The 12687-nt window shown below is 43.6% G+C and overlaps 1 protein-coding gene across 2 annotated transcripts in view; it reads left to right on the top strand.

Moving 5' to 3' along the window:
• Positions 1–206: 206 nt before the first annotated feature.
• Positions 207–12687, top strand: part of OCLN (occludin) — a 216627-nt gene continuing 204146 nt past the window's right edge. The window contains exon 1 of one of the 2 annotated variants that reach the window (XM_078675296.1): positions 207–546. The gene's annotated coding sequence lies outside the window, so the exon portion shown is untranslated. The remainder of the gene's footprint in view (positions 547–12687) is intronic. The other variant, XR_013607059.1, reaches the window with a different exon arrangement.

The raw sequence follows: 12687 nt of genomic DNA, 5'->3' as shown, positions 1-12687 counted from the left end.
ACTGCAGGAGCCGCTCGCAGAGTATACACTGTGAGCATCTCTCAGGGGCGTGCATGTTGTAGTGAGTGTTATGGGGACTGCACGTGGACAGTCCGCGGCGACACCAGGGCAGTGCAGCCACCAGCCGGGAGCAAAGCTCCTCGTGCACGTGAGGCGGTACCGGTGAACCGGTTCTGCCGCCTCCTTCCCTCCCCCAGCGTGTTTCAGGAGTCAGCGCCGCCACGCCCTGTGCCCTGGGGGCAGGAGAGCGGCAGGGAAACAACCGGGCCCTCTGACATCACGCGCAGGGGCAGCCAATGAGAACGCGGCGGGGCTGAGGGTCCTCGCAGTCGGTCGGATCCGCAGAGGGTGAGCGTGTGCGGGACCTGCAGGTGCTCTCCGTGGCCTGGGAAGCGCGTGAGCCGCAGCCGCGCGCAGACGTTTCAAGAGCCAGCGAGGAGCAGGATCCAGCGGCTCCGAGGACAGTGCGAGCGACGGGGCGGACACGACGCCGGGGCAGCTCGCCGGAGAGGCTCCCCCGCTGCATCCGCCGAGTTCAGGGCGCAGGTAAGCAGGACCGGGGCGCACTACAGTCCGCGCGCCTTCTAGAGACAGGGTCCAGGTAGAAGCTTCTCCAGTAATTATTTGTAAAGTCCGGCAAGTAGCCTTCAGCTCTTGCTGCCGTGATAGGGATCCTCCTCCTGGGTGGGTTGCTTGGGGCTCGGTGAAGCAGGGTTTCGTCTTTGGAGTTGGTCCTTGTTTTATTGTTGGGCGTGTTTTCCTGGTGGGGTTTGGTCGAGATAGTTGTGGGTCTGCATGGCAACTGAGAGGCGATCTAGCCGGAAACGTCCCGCTTGGGATAACTTTGGTATATGTGGTTATAATTAAGGCTGCCGTGTTTCTGGCAGATGGGAGAGCCTTATTTTGTGAGATCTGTTATGCGGCGATATCATATTTTATTTTAAGGTCACTTGAACATAGCAAACAGGGACTAGTCGGGAGGTTGGCGGACCCACGCCCCCACTATTTTTGGAAAGAGGGCTACGTTCCCCTTAGACCTAGGCTGAGAGGGGACACTTTAGCCCCAGCACTGCGGCTGTTTGTATTTCCAAAATGTCTTTGCGTATAACCTGACCTCGGGATGTTATTAAACCTCTGTCCCACCTTAAGGCTCCAACAGTGAGTTATGTTCTAATCTCTCACCTGAGAACCTGACACATTCCCGATTCTGTTGCGTACCGAACTGCAAATGTGAAGCCCTTTGTCCTTAAAAGAGTGATTAAGAACACCAGCAGGAAGCAAAACGTGCATTAGCTTCAAGTTAACAAAAATTACATCCAGTGGATTTTGAGTCTTATTCAATGCAGTTTAGAAAATGTAATTTCCAAGTTACAACTTCCCTTCAAACTATGGTAAATCCCCGTACTGGTTTCCGTAGGACTTGTTCCCTGAACGACAACAAGAAAATAAACTGGGAAAAAATGTCAGTCTAACGCCAATAACTGGTTGTCAGATGTGCCAATATTTATATTCTGATTATAGATTGTGCACGCACATTGTAATTCATTATGAACAGTTACATTCTCTTTTTATGTAAGCGTTCTAAACAGATATTTTACAAGGGAGAGGAATGCCCACTACACCTGGTCAGTCACACTGGGTCTTGATAGCAAACGTTTGTTTGCAGTATGTAAATTATCGGTACCTGACGTTTATCATTAACATACTATAGGTACAATTTAAAAAGTGTTTTCATATTTAATCTAAAATTATGTGATAATCTGAAACAAAATTAGAAATGTATGTTTCGGTAATTAATGTAGTATTTGTTTGTAAATCTCGTTGTAAATGTTTTAATTTTCTAATATAATTTGTATGTTGAAGGCGCTCGTCCCTTGTTGCAAAGCGCCTTAATCCCCAAAAACTAACAACCACTTTCCTAATGCTGCAAATTATCTCAACCTGCTCATTGAGACTAACTAACCATGTTATTTACCCCCACTGTTCCCTCAAATTTTTTTCCTCTGTGTGCGGCAGTGTAAGGTCTCTGTGCGCTGCAACCAAGACTGTGTGCCATGAACTAGACCACGCATGGGGGTGCAGCGCCAAATATCACTCCAAACTTTTGCTTAAAAAAAGTGAAAAGACGGTGCATTTCCACACATGCAGCGCCACATGATTGGTCTTAAAGCAGGTTTTCAATTTGGATACACATGCCATGACATTAATTGGTTACACAAGCAACTACACTTCGGGTTCAGAAAAGCACAGGACTCCAATGGTGGTACCGTAATACAATTTTACTAGCGCTCCTCAACTGGAGCACTGTTCATAGGGTGGGGAAATTTTGGAGCCTACAGAATATCACATATATACACAATTATATGTAATATTTACAATTTGATGTGCAAGCTATGGAGTAATGTCTGGATAGCTTGTGAAATGTCACATACAGGAAAACATGGAGTGTGGAAGAGGGCCGTTCACACAACTCAAGTGCCATCACTGTTAATAGGAGCATGACTGCTGGGCAGATTGTGAGCCTTTTTGAAAGTATTTATGCTAATCGCTGCACCAGTTATGCATGTACAAGGTGCTGCACATGAATACTTTCGCAAAGGCACACAATCAGCCCTGCAGCTGTGTACTATTAACAAAAGAAATGTAGAGTCTCAAACACGATGTGTGCTTTCAGAATCCTGAAGTTTTTAATCAACCAAAAGGCTGAGGACCTTTCTCTTGTTTCATTTTTATGGTGCCTAAGATTACTCATATATGACCCTTGTATATGTTTTAATATTTTTGTATCAGATGTTAGTAGTGTACGTTTATGGTTTTTATCAACCGAATAAAGTGAATATGACTGACTGAGAATCCTGAGATTGCGCTTCTGTAGAAAAAAAACTCTAAAAACATAGTCTGCTAGCATTAATGACATGGTATTCCTACACCTTGTAATCCCCATTGTTTTATGTAACATTTCCTGTACACTGATTTACGCATGTGTAAGCCTTCCTCTCTGTGTAATATATGCGTGATGTAAAGTGCTCCGACATCGTACACTGGTATGAGAAGCACTATAAAGTAAATGAAATATATATGTGAGAGTGTCTATGGAGAGATGAGGGGCACTCTTGGAGAGTGGCAGTCGGTGAACTTTTGGAAAAAAGAGCTATGAGAGGAGGGCACAAAAAAAAAGAGAATGTTGCAGCGGGTGCCACCCACTAATGCTGGTCAACTCTCGAAGTTAATTTTTGTAAAAAGATGGAATCTTCTTGCTGTAGACTGCAGCGTTCATCTTCATTTGGCAACTTCAACTATTGTCAGATACTGCGGGAAACCGTGCTTAATTTGTAAAACAATAAGTGCAGGGGCTCAAAGCTTAGCTCAGAAGATGTGCATTGTTTTCTGTCTGTGGCCCTGGATAAAAGTTTGAGGAAAAATATGTAACTGCCCCCCAGAAATTAGTGCTGCTGGGCATTGGATCACTGAATTCACTTGAATCACTAACAGGAGAGCAGAAATACACTCCAATTCAGAGCTTCCCTCGAGGATGATTCTCCTTGTAGGAAAGATGACTAGTACAAAGCAGTTGGGCCAGGGTGTGGTTCAATTTATAGCAAGACCTCACCCAAAATCATGGCCGTCCCACTAAGCCTTCTGCGGCGCCTGTGTTTGGTCCGTAATGAAAATTTCATTTATAAAGACTAGTAATATTCCGATGAGGTAGCCTATTTCTTCCGTTCGCAATCTTCTAATTTGAGCTGTTTAATTGGATCCTCAGTACAGCCACAAACCGTATCTTTTTATTTCTCTACTTTCTTCCCATTAGCATCAGGCTTCGGAACTCCAGTGCCTTCATACATTTGCTGCAGAACCATTATTTTATTCTTTGTAGTTGTAAGAGTATGCAAGTGTTACAGATTTACCCACTGTAACCCTCAAATCTTGTTTCCACTTCAACTCCCTTATCTCTCCATACTGCTCTGAATACGCCAATCATTGTGCACACTCATTTTATCAATTGTTTTTAAATGTTTCCAACACCTCCCACAATTGTCTCATTCTTTTTCAACCGGTTCTCATTGTTTTTCCTTTTTGAAGGGTTTTGTTCTTAATTGCTTCTCAATTCATCAATTCCATTGAATGCTACCGTAAATTAGTTTAGTTTCAAAGTGTGCAAAGATTACCAATCACTTAGAAAAGATGAATTGTGTGAAATATTATTTTGAATGTATTTGCTTTTTGTTTGCTTGGGGATTTGGGCTGGATTTACAAATACATTCTGAAATTTAACCCCTTCGACGCTCATGACGAGCTGGGCTCGTCATGAGGTAGCCTCCTCGCACGCTCATGACGAGCCCAGCTCGTCATGAATAATGGGATTTACAAATTCTCAGCGTGCCAGCTGAATTCCCCAAGCACGCATGCGGTTAAGGTAATAGGAATATGCCTAAACCAGTCGTGCATTCTCACTTTTCTGAGTATTCAAGAAAGTAAAACAGGGTGGACCTGGGCTACCACAATCTTTGTAGTTTTCAAGGTTTACGTTTCTCCTTTCTACAATAACATTTTTCACTAAAACTACAATTTTCTACTAGATAAAAATCCACCAAGTTTAGGGTTTGTGAAAAGTCTGATTCCCACTTTATTTGTGCAGCACTGGGAGCATGTCCTTTCATGTGGTGAAACCCCTTCTTCCGCAATTCAATATTGCATACACATACACGTGTTTTGTGTACTTTCTGCTGCCTCTCTTCTTGCCCCCTTCAGTTGTCCGTATTCCCTTTGCTTCCGCCCCCGTTGTCGGTGTTGTCTTTCTTCTCGCCTCCCTCCCGTGCTCATCCGTAACTGCCTGGGGAAGAGGTGTGGCATCTGCTTGGACATGTAAGGGAGGGTTGTTTCTACTCTATTTGCCCCTATCACTCCATTTTATTTAAATGCTTGAGTTGATTTGCCAAGCCGCAGGTGGAGTGAAGAGTGAGAGGGTGATTTCCGCAGTCCTGCCGGTGGTTGCTCCTGACCTGGGCCGAAGAGCACACAATCGTGTAGCCGTCTGTCGGTAAACACTTTAATATCCAACATGCCGCTTCCTTTATTCCTTCAGGCTAAACAGACCGTCAGCATGTTCGGGCTGTTGCGTTCATGAATTTGTATTTCTCTTGTGTAGTGGCCCATACAACTGACTGTATGACCTATACACTTTAGAAATATTTGCACTTTAATGACATTTAAATTATGAAATTTAAAAATTCTGACTGTATTTGCCTACATTTTCTTTCAACAGCAATGGTTCTAAATACTTTTAGTAGCAGATCTCCGTGAACTACCTTTCAAAGAATGTCCGGAAAGTGAATATTTGACTTCTAGTGCCCTGTGGACCACAGTTTCCAGAACCCGAGTGCAGAAACCCTCGGCCTCCAGTGTCAAATAGCTTAAAAATTCACAGGCTCGGAGACTACCTTTAGTACAATTAACATCCTTTTTGTGCTATGGGAGCTGTTCTAAACCATCATGCAATGCACCCCTTCCTTGGGAAAAAACCTACAGAAAGGTGCGTTTTATAAAGAAACAACCTGCTGCATGCTTGTTAGTGAGTGAAACCATCTCTGATGGGGAACTGGGGCTGGTATCACAGAACGTTCTTCTAACCCAAGCTCCAGAGTCAGTGTTTGGTTACTTAAGCATTGCGATTGACATCTTTGCTCTCTCTCTCTCTCTTTGAACCCACACGAATTGCCTGATTTTCTCTTGTAGAAGCCAGTGTGTCTGTCCTTTTACCCTCTCCTTGCCAGTTTATCTACAGACGGCCAGATCCTGGCTAGATCAAAAACATTTGACTAAATGCAGCTATTATTAGTCTGTCTATTGTCTATTCTTCGGTCTGGCCTAGGCAGTCCTCGCACTGTCTCTTCGAGACATGCTGTATTCAGGATATGGGCAAATAGCTCTGCCCACTTTCTGTCAATCTGTTTAATTGGCTCCTGTCCCTGTACTTTGTAAATGGTGGCTTTTCATTGGTCAAAAGGCTGCACCAAACACAATATATACAAAGACCAGACTAAAGGTCTCATTCATGGAAGAGCAGAATGTGTGCAAGAGGTGTTAGTATGTGTGGCCAAAAGAGGTCCTTATAGTACTGCACCCTGCAACATGGCTAGGAATAACTCCAACTCTAACAAAAGCGAGATCAATTGCATTTTCAATGCAATAGGTCTCGCATTTGTTAAAGTTAGAGCTGTTGACATTGAAAATGACAAATATTTTTTACTTTTGCTTTTTTGCAGTACCATACATGGCCCTATTTTGCCCACATATACTACTGCACCGTGCAAAGTTGGAGTTATTGGCATTATAAATGCCAATGTTTTACCTATTGACCAATGAAAAGCCACCATTTACAAAGTACAGGGACAGGAGCCAATTAAACAAATTCAGCAATTGAGCATTTCCAGATAGATGTTGCTGTCTTAGCTGACCGTTTTCCAGGCAGTAAATATCTATCTTACAGCCAAGTAGTGAAGACAGAAGAGAACGTTTTTGGGTAACTAATGGGTTGGATAAGAGAACTTTAAATCTTCTATGTGCGACATAGATGGGTCTTTCCTCCGTTCGGGGGACTGTTAATCCAGATTTGTGCTTGCTCTCCTGGAGAAGTATTGGTTAAGAGCCCTTTGCTTTCTCTGTTTTAAGCACCTGACCTCCCTTTTTAGGTCTCGCCTGGCGTTGCAGCGCGAAGTGGTGTCGCCAGCAAGACTTATTGTGGTTGTGTTGCCTCCCAAGTGGTACAGACTGGTGCACGAGCAGATTGTGGTCTGTGGACGCGCATGTCCAGCCACGCGCACATCGCCTGTCCCGCTTTCGCTGGCATGCCAGCATACAGTTTCACTTTCGCGCCTACAGCCACGCGCACATTTCCTGTCCGGCTTCCCAAACAGTAACTTTCGGGCCATAGACTCACCCGGTCTGTGGGGGGGGGGTGTGCTCCTAAACGAGTTCTTCCACCGTTCTTGCTGCACGACACAGGGCTCTCTCCATCGGCCTGGGAGCCCCGCACTGCTATATCCTGCTCTTCACCCGCCGCACTGCAATATCCTGCTCTTCACCCGGGTCCCCTCCTGGGACCCGGGACTTGAGCCCCCGCCCTGGCTCTCTGGCGCCGGGGCTCTCTTTAAGCACGGGAGACCTGGAAGGGGCCAGCCGCTGCCTGCGCGAGCTGCAGGGTACGCAAAAGTTGCAGGACAGTGCATGCGCGGGCAGCCCTCGCCGTCCCAGGTCTCCTCCCCGGGCCGGATCTCAAGCTGCTTTCTGTTTTGCTTGCGCATTCCTAAGCGCTTCACAAACTGAAACCGGAGCAAAGGATAAGGCGAACAGTAAGTGTTACACCGGTGGCGCCGCGGCCAGGGCGACTGACGCTGGAATCTGGGGACCACGGTTCGATCCCCGGCGGCAGGTTAGCCCAGCACCATGTGACTCTGGGCAATAGCTCGCTTAATCTTCCCGACGGCCCCCAGCGCCTAGAGACCCTTATGGGTGATTGTGCGCTTTACAAATGTGGACTTTACTTTACTTTTCTTTAAATACATAAATAAGTTACATTTGTTAAGTCACAGGCATGAGATTGTATTTTTAATACCGATGGTACGTTTTTTTTCTTTCCGAAGTGTAGTCCTTGTTTTTTTATTAGTCGGTCTTCTTTCTGCTCCAAGGATGCCAGTCAGGTGAAGGGTCATGCTATTTGTCAGGTGCCATCATGATTGTGATGGGCATTGGGGCAGCTTTTACTTTGAAGGCACCAGTTTCTAATCATATGTATGAGGGGACTCGTGCCCAGTACCCAGCGCAGGCCATAGGGAGTTATGGACGCATTTGATAGAACGGCTTCGGAATTGTCTGGAGCGCGATGCCATCCCAATGCTCACTGGATGGTAAATGTGTCTACAGGCGTTATGAGCTTTAAGGGAAGCTCAGTGGTGATTTGACAATGTGCGCCACCGCTGGGTAAGAAAGGTTGTTAGTTATGTCATGTGCGCATAGAGCCCTTCAGGCAGCAGGTCATATGTTTCAGGTTGGTAAAAGGATTACTGTGTTGCTGGGGTAATAATGCCCTGTTCCATGTAAGTATTGCTTACCAGCTCAGTTTGTGGCACACTTCTAAATAAAACAAATTACCTATCCCATGTAGAAAGATAGGTGGTGGTGATTTCAGAAAAAGTGTATTCCTCATTTGTTCAGAAATAATTTGCCACAATGGAAAGATGTGTTTAGGTGCCCAAGATCTCCCTTTCATCTTGCTTCTTGTTTTTTTAAAATGTGTTACCTTTCAGCATAGCATTGGCCTCGCAGTCATGTCTGACAGTATTTGGAATTGGTTATATATAAAAAAAATTACGTTTTTAGCCATATTTAAAAAATAAGAACTTGCATAAAACAGTCTTCAGTAAGTATTTTAAAAATCAGTAAAAAAGGAAAAATAGTAGCCTGAATTGTAAAATTGCACACGTTCCTGTTGTTCGTGCTTCTAGAACGAGCATAAGGTACTTCTTTGGATCTGTATGTGCAGCTGGAATTATGAAGTGTGCATCTGGATGTATTCTTTTGTAAATTATAATATAAAAGTTGTATACTTGATTGTGGACCTGTCACATATGTAGCTCGCATTATAAAGGTGTATTATTGTTTGTGGGTGTCACCTGTGTAACTTCTGTTATAGAGTTGTGAAATTGTTTTTGGATGTTGCTTGGGAAATATTAGGTTGTACCCTTATCCACAGATCTGTTTGTTACATGTGTGCCTTGCATAAAGGTGTACACGTGTGTATCTGTTATATGAGGAATTTGTGATACACACTTGTACACATCTGTGGCTCTGTTGCATGCAGAAACATACACTAGAAAATCTCATCCGTATAAGTGTTATTATGTAGAGTGCGTCTCTCTATAAAGCATTGAAGTGCTGGGTAGGAAAAGGGACACCGTAGTGGAAAGCAAAAGCCACTTACGGGTAGCGGAGTGGCTCTTCAGAATGCAGTAGATCTGTAATTGCATGTGAAACTGTCTAGGGTGGATATGTGGTAAGTTGAGCTTTAACTGTACAAGTGGTGTCTGGATCCGTCATCTGTGGGTCTCCATTGTAAAGCTACACCCACATTTGTGAATCCCGTCACTTGATACTTGTGAAATGTCTTTGTAGTTGTCAATAGATCTGTTGTACTGTAAGTCAAACTGGAATGCAACTGGATTTAGTGTTCAGTGAAGGCACACTGGGAAATTGCATACATGTTTGAATTGGGTTAGCTTGCCTGCTTACAGCTGTAGATTTGCACATCCGTGTCTTTTTTCCCTTGCACTCTAATTGTTCAAATCTGTGTACGTGTTTTTCTTATGCAACTATTGTGCTGCACATTTACCCGAAGCAACACGTGCACATCCCATTGTTTGTAGACAAGCTGGATGTCACATCACTCTGGGACACCACCACATCACTCAGCCCAACCACATCATCACTCAGCACCACAACAGCACTGTCCTTGCTTTCTAACAACAAGCATTGCCATAGCCAATAGGACTCGCATTAGGAAAGTGTAAGCTATTGACTTTGTGAATAACAATGCTATTAATGTAAATATTTTCAAAGCCAACACATATTTTAAAAAAATGGTCTTTTACAATACCGATAGCTCACACTTTCCTAATGCGAGACCTATTGCATTGCAAATGCTTTTTTTTCTTTTGCCTTTCACGCGGACAGTTACATTTTCACATGTGATTGCAATTATTTAATACACTGGTGCTTGTTACTCGCAGGGAGATAACTCTCGAGAGTGGGCAGGGACAAAAAGGATTTAGTTTAAAACTTTTAGCGTTCTGCCCCTGAGGAATCAGTGAGTGCATTGTTGTGGCTCTGTGTGTGTGGCTCTCTGTGTGTGTGGCTCTGTGTGTGTGGGTGGGGCTTTGTGTGTGTGGGTGGGGCTTTGTGTGTGTGGGTAGGGCTTTGTGTGTGTGGGGGGGCTGTGTGTGTGTGGGGGGGCTGTGTGTGTGTGGGGGGGCTTTGTGTGTGTGGGGGGGCTTTGTGTGTGTGGGGGGGCTTTGTGTGTGTGGGGGGGCTTTGTGTGTGTGGGGGGGCTGTGTGTGTGTGGAGGGGCTGTGTGTGTGTGGAGGGGCCGTGTGTGTGTGGAGGGGCCGTGTGTGTGTGGAGGGGCTGTGTGTGTGTGGGGGGGGGCCTGTGTGTGTGTGGGGGGGCCTGTGTGTGTGGGGGGGCCTGTGTGTGTGGGGGGCCTGTGTGTGTGGGGGGGCCTGTGTGTGTGGGGGGCTCTGTGTGTGTGGGGGGGCTCTGTGTGTGTGTGTGGGGGTCTGTGTGTTTGTGTGTGGCATTTGCGAGAGATTAAGCTATTGGCATTGTAAATGACAATGCCATTTATCTGTTTTCAAAACCAACACATAAATACAAATGTTGTCATTTACAATGCCAATAGCTCTAACTTTTGCAAAGGAGAGACCGTTGCATTGTAAATTCTTGTTTGCTGGAGTTGCTGTTTTCATGTAGGATGTGAAGTTTCTGTTCTAGGAAACTAAGGGGTGTTACTCATTTAATTGTAGATTTACTAGGTCTTCCTAAGCATGAGGTGTTTCTGCATAGCCAGCCACTGTAGGTATTTCAGGCCTGGCATTATAATCTGTTCCCACTTTCTCTTTAGAAAGAGTGCTCCTTTTGGGCCGGGTCAGACTGGCTGGGCACTAGAGACCGTAGCCAACGAGTCTTGTCATCCAAAAAGCCCTTCAAGACCAACTAGGCAACCTTAATCAAAATTGCACAGAAGAATGGTTTGATCAAGATTGAAATTGTACTAAATAGTTACTTAATCATCATAGTCTGTTGGTTAGTAAATACGTTACAGTAACATATTTTAAGAATTTTATGGCCAAACTTTATTGTTCTGGGGTTTATTGAATAGAAATATGTATGCATTCATACATATTAAGTGATCATGCTTTATGGTATTTCGTTTTACACATCACATTCTGTTTGTGGGTATGTATACCAGACAATTTTTTATTTCTGTCAAAGGTAATTTTATTTCAGGTAATCAAAACCATAATATATTGTACAGATACAAATATTAAAGTCTACTAGTATATTGTGATTCAGTTTTTGACAATTTCCATTAAACATCACAGTAATTCATATTGCACTCTGTTTGGATAAAATACATATGGAGCCATCTTTACATTGCATTCATCAGACCTTTTGCAGTCAATAGCAGTTCTTCTTGGAGATAACATTTTATAAAAGCTGCTGTTTGTGGGGACCTCCATGATCTAATACCATACAAAGTAAAAATTATTTCCAATAAAATCATTCTTGTCGTTAATAAGATTGGGGCGATTAATAAAATGTGAGTCAAACTTTCTTTGTGTAATAGGTAAAGTCTACACTTTGTATTAAGAGGTTTTGTTTGCCATTTGTGGATATATTCTACTGTTTGGCATAAACCAAAACGTAAATGCAGTAACTTGCTTTTGTAAAATGATCTAAGTAGTGTTGTAATGTATTTCTGGGGGTGAGGCTCACTTTAAGTATCAATCGATGTCCAGGCGGGCCTTCTTTTTTTAAAACTCTTCTTTATCTTCAAACCATGACAGCGTCCTCGTTTGTTTGTTAACTTTTTTTAAAGAATTGTGCGGAAGTGCCATTTCCATAGCTCTTTCGCTTTCAGTTGTCAATGCTGTGTTAAGAGCTCGGGCCCCGTTGTTTGAATTTTGATGCATGTTATTTTGAATTTCATTCTATATCGGAGCTTGCAATGTGTTTTCATCGGAGGATCTTACTAATGACATGTAATTGATCAGTGCGCCTGTTTATGCTTAATTTTTGATTTATTAGCCCGAATTGTAATCAGATCTGAGGGGGAGATGTACTCTGAGGAAGCTGGAATAAAAGATTAAAACCCTTATTTTGTGCTGAATTGAGAAAAGCCCTGAACTTGCCCGGAAAAGCTGCAGTGCCATAATGGAGAGTTGGAATGAAATTGGCTTGTATTGCAGTTAGTAGTGGCTGAAAGGACTGGCTTTGTAAATTCCGATGTATTCGCTGGAAAGCTGAGATTAGGGAAGCAAATCTTGGTTTCAGTACACTCTGATTTAAGTTGTGTGACTGCCGATCTTGTAGCCAAACACCGAGGTATTTGTATGACGTACCTCGGAGAATTGGTTCCCCTCAGTGACCAGCTGCCTTTCTTATGTATTTTTCCGCGAAAAATCACTACCTGTGTTTTTGTGAGAGTAATAGCCATTTCATTTTCAATACAATAGATGTTTAATTGGTTGAGTAGCCTCTGCAGGCCCATCCCAGTTAAATTCATAATGACAAGATCATCAGTATATTGTAATGCGGCTACTTTCCTGGTTGCCAGTCATGTTGGATGAGAATTAGATGTTTCCAAATAAGTATTATGATTAGCCAGAAATAGGTTAAATAGTACGGGCGCCTAGACACAGCCTTGCTCCAGGCCTTTTTATTGCTATTTTTTCTGTCAAATTGGAGTTTTGACCAAGTTTAACCTGTGTCCAATTACTAATATACAGAAGTTGCATTGCGGGTGATACGTTTGAGGGAATTTTCCTATTGCACAGCTTTTTCCATTATAGATGGTGGTTAACATGGTCAAAAGCTTTTGAGAACATGTATATAGTAGTTGTTTCTTTGACA

The sequence above is a fragment of the Lissotriton helveticus genome, chromosome 2_1 (assembly GCF_964261635.1).
Source record: "Lissotriton helveticus chromosome 2_1, aLisHel1.1, whole genome shotgun sequence".
In the NCBI taxonomy this organism is placed as follows: Eukaryota; Metazoa; Chordata; class Amphibia; order Caudata; family Salamandridae; genus Lissotriton; species Lissotriton helveticus.
The sequence above is the reverse complement of the archived record's forward strand: the minus strand, read 5'-3'. Positions and strand labels throughout refer to the sequence as shown.